Here is a 5,271-nt window from a genome sequence, read left to right on the forward strand (position 1 = left end):
CACCTCCACCTCACCTCCACCTCACCTCCACCTCACCTCCACCTCACCTCCACCTCACCTCCACCTCACCTCCACCTCACCTCCACCTCACCTCCACCTCACCTCCACCTCACCTCCACCTCACCTCCACCTCACCTCCACCTCACCTCCACCTCACCTCCACCTCACCTCCACCTCACCTCCACCTCACCTCCACCTCACCTCCACCTCACCTCCACCTCACCTCCACCTCACCTCCACCTCACCTCCACCTCACCTCCACCTCACCTCCACCTCACCTCCACCTCACCTCCACCTCACCTCCACCTCACCTCCACCTCACCTCCACCTCACCTCCACCTCACCTCCACCTCACCTCCACCTCACCTCCACCTCACCTCCACCTCACCTCCACCTCACCTCCACCTCACCTCCACCTCACCTCCACCTCACCTCCACCTCACCTCCACCTCACCTCCACCTCACCTCCACCTCACCTCCACCTCACCTCCACCTCACCTCCACCTCACCTCCACCTCACCTCCACCTCACCTCCACCTCACCTCCACCTCACCTCCACCTCACCTCCACCTCACCTCCACCTCACCTCCACCTCACCTCCACCTCACCTCCACCTCACCTCCACCTCACCTCCACCTCACCTCCACCTCACCTCCACCTCACCTCCACCTCACCTCCACCTCACCTCCACCTCACCTCCACCTCACCTCCACCTCACCTCCACCTCACCTCCACCTCACCTCCACCTCACCTCCACCTCACCTCCACCTCACCTCCACCTCACCTCCACCTCACCTCCACCTCACCTCCACCTCACCTCCACCTCACCTCCACCTCACCTCCACCTCACCTCCACCTCACCTCCACCTCACCTCCACCTCACCTCCACCTCACCTCCACCTCACCTCCACCTCACCTCCACCTCACCTCCACCTCACCTCCACCTCACCTCCACCTCACCTCCACCTCACCTCCACCTCACCTCCACCTCACCTCCACCTCACCTCCACCTCACCTCCACCTCACCTCCACCTCACCTCCACCTCACCTCCACCTCACCTCCACCTCACCTCCACCTCACCTCCACCTCACCTCCACCTCACCTCCACCTCACCTCCACCTCACCTCCACCTCACCTCCACCTCACCTCCACCTCACCTCCACCTCACCTCCACCTCACCTCCACCTCACCTCCACCTCACCTCCACCTCACCTCCACCTCACCTCCACCTCACCTCCACCTCACCTCCACCTCACCTCCACCTCACCTCCACCTCACCTCCACCTCACCTCCACCTCACCTCCACCTCACCTCCACCTCACCTCCACCTCACCTCCACCTCACCTCCACCTCACCTCCACCTCACCTCCACCTCACCTCCACCTCACCTCCACCTCACCTCCACCTCACCTCCACCTCACCTCCACCTCACCTCCACCTCACCTCCACCTCACCTCCACCTCACCTCCACCTCACCTCCACCTCACCTCCACCTCACCTCCACCTCACCTCCACCTCACCTCCACCTCACCTCCACCTCACCTCCACCTCACCTCCACCTCACCTCCACCTCACCTCCACCTCACCTCCACCTCACCTCCACCTCACCTCCACCTCACCTCCACCTCACCTCCACCTCACCTCCACCTCACCTCCACCTCACCTCCACCTCACCTCCACCTCACCTCCACCTCACCTCCACCTCACCTCCACCTCACCTCCACCTCACCTCCACCTCACCTCCACCTCACCTCCACCTCACCTCCACCTCACCTCCACCTCACCTCCACCTCACCTCCACCTCACCTCCACCTCACCTCCACCTCACCTCCACCTCACCTCCACCTCACCTCCACCTCACCTCACCTCCACCTCACCTCCACCTCACCTCCACCTCACCTCCACCTCACCTCCACCTCACCTCCACCTCACCTCCACCTCACCTCCACCTCACCTCCACCTCACCTCCACCTCACCTCCACCTCACCTCCACCTCACCTCCACCTCACCTCCACCTCACCTCCACCTCACCTCCACCTCACCTCCACCTCACCTCCACCTCACCTCCACCTCACCTCCACCTCACCTCCACCTCACCTCCACCTCACCTCCACCTCACCTCCACCTCACCTCCACCTCACCTCCACCTCACCTCCACCTCACCTCCACCTCACCTCCACCTCACCTCCACCTCACCTCCACCTCACCTCCACCTCACCTCCACCTCACCTCCACCTCACCTCCACCTCACCTCCACCTCACCTCCACCTCACCTCCACCTCACCTCCACCTCACCTCCACCTCACCTCCACCTCACCTCCACCTCACCTCCACCTCACCTCCACCTCAATTCCACCTCACCTCCACCTCACCTCCATCTCCATCTCATCCCCATCTCATCCCCATCTCATCCCCATCTCATCCCCATCTCATCCCCATCTCATCCCCATCTCATCCCCATCTCATCCCCATCTCATCCCCATCTCATCTCCATCTCATTTTATCTCCATCTCATCTCAGTTTTTTTTGCAGTTTTTACAATTTAAATAATACTGAGTTAATAAATATGTATTTCAATATTTTTAATTAATTTATTTTTTGCAATTTTTTTATGTAATGGTTTTTACTTTGTAGCACGGGAGATGAAGTGGGAGAAATAATGAGAGGTTCCTTTTTCTCCTCTTCTTTTTGATTTTTTGGATCCTCATTAAGGAAAGCTTGAGCTTTTTCGTCACTAATCTCATCTCCTAAACAAAGAATTTTAAAAAAAGTTTTGATTTTAAAAAACTTTAAAATTCTTAAAGCTTTTAAATTGCCTTTTTTACGGTTTTTCCTTACACTTTCTTCCGTTTAACTTTCTCTCACAATCCTTTCTTTTTTTAGCTCTTTCCTTTTCCTTTTTCCTCATCTTTTCTTAATTGCGATTTAATGCTCTTGAAAGTGTAATACCTGGAACAAAATAATAAATAAATAAATGTATTTCTTTAAATTAATTAAAATTTAAACAAATGTAAGATACTTAATTAACCATATGTACATGCATAAAATAAGGTATATAAACAAAATTTACATTATAAAAAAAACAATAAAAAAATACTGAAAACACAAAAAGATTTTAATAAAACACATATTAAATTTAATTGAAAAACCTAACATATAACTAATAATTTAATATTATGAAAGCATATTTACTCTATATACAGACATTATATAAAGTAAAAAAAAATAAGAAACAATTAACAATACAAAATACATGTAAACTTCTTACAAAACACATCTAAAATTAAATTAAAAAACCTTACTTAATGATAAAAACTTTTCTAATACACTAAACACCATACAGTCCTGTGACATAATACACAAACAAACCTATAGCGTGGTGTAGTGGTCAAAAGACTTTTTACACTACATGAGGTCCTGGGTTCAATCCCCACTGCTTTCATGCTGAAGCACATTTAAGTAAGGTACTATAAACGGTATGAACTCTTGCTAAGCCAATACTTATTCAGCAGCATATTTATCGGTAATTATTATTTATAATATCCAAATTTGACAAAGGCAACTTAAGACTGGGTCCAAGTAACCAAGTTATTCTATGTTTAGGTCACGCATTCGACCTTTTAACATCGAGGATAAACATATAAAAACTAAACCATACACTTACTTAATAAGAACGTTAGAAAGCTTATAAGAATGTGAAGTATCAGCAGAAGTTAGATCTGTTATCTCAATCACTTTTCCATTACTGCATTCATCCAATAAAGTGGTCTCCAACTTTATAAAATACCAAAAAAAACATTATCTTTAACTTTAACAAAAATAGTTAATGTGTTATTTTAAAGCATTTTGTAACATAAGTTAATTGCTAGCCATGCAGTCTGCATCTGGCAAAGTCAACTCAAGACTGGGTCAGGTAACCACCATTACTTTGTGTTTAGGCCGTTGAGTTGCCCTTTTCACTTTAAGATGTAAATAAAAACAATCCCAAACTGCTAAAGGCAACTCCAGACTAAGTCAGAATAACAAATGTTACTCTTTGGGCCTTTAGGTTAATATTACTACATCAAAGATATTAAAATGGAAATAAAACAAAATTGAACAAAAATTTGAACTCACAAAGCCACCTGGTGACCACTCAAGCGAGGTGACTTCACCAGGAATATTCACGAAACCCATCGAGTTATATTCATTATCCTCTACACTTAAGAAAAACACGGTGTGGTCGGTACTTCCAGTTGCTAATATTTCACCACTGTTGTTAAATGACATTGCTGTTATGTTGCTTGAGTGGGGTTTCATTGCCTGTAAACAGTAAAAATAGTTAGTAAAACCTTTTTTTTATTTATATCTTTATCCTCGATGTGGGAAAATCGAATGCGCGACTTAAACATAGAGTAACATCAGTTACTCCAACCCAGTCTCGAGTTGCCTGTGGCAGTTTGGGATAGTATATTGATTATAATTGCCTGGTGATTAAGCTGCTGATTAAATGCTGGCTTAGCAGGAGTTTATATCGTTTATAGCGCTTACTCAAGGGCGCTACAGCATGAAATCAGTAGGGATTAAACCTCACATGAGGTTGTGGGTTTAATCCCTACTGATCTCAGTTGTTAGCCTGACTTATGGTAAGCATTTTAAATATTGTAATATGGTCGCATCACTTAACTAAGATTTGCCCTTATAATTTATATTTGCGAGGTGCAAACTTTCTTTATATAATGCTACTTTATCTGATTGTTCGACCAGCGAGTTGCATTTAAATTATTGTAAGTAAAATGGTCGCAACTCCTAACTAATATTTGCCTGTGATAATTTATCAGCGCACCACAAACAGCAGTTTTACTTATTTTAAAAGACTTTAAAGTGGACAAACATATGTTTATATATTTACATAGCATATAGTAACATTAAAAGAATGTATTACAAAACCAAAATGTTTAAATTATAATCATCTAACAAACAAAGCGTTTCTATAACAATTTATAAATCAAAATTTTTGCATATTCGATACATTTTAATAGAAAGCCTTAAAGCCTGTTTACAGGGCGTACACAACGCAACGTAATGTAATTTTGCAACCATTTAAAATAAACACAGTTGATCACACATACGAAAGTTTGCGAAAGTTACGTATGATTTCAAAAAGTTTTGTAGCTGAAGCAAAATTTACGCAAGATTTTCTAAACGGTATAATTTTATTAGATAATTTGTATTTGTTAATACTTAGAACTCGTAAAGTTACGTAACGCAACGCAGCGAAACGCAACATT

Source organism: Corella eumyota, chromosome 2 (genome assembly GCF_963082875.1).
Source record: "Corella eumyota chromosome 2, kaCorEumy4.1, whole genome shotgun sequence".
Taxonomy (NCBI): domain Eukaryota; kingdom Metazoa; phylum Chordata; class Ascidiacea; order Phlebobranchia; family Corellidae; genus Corella; species Corella eumyota.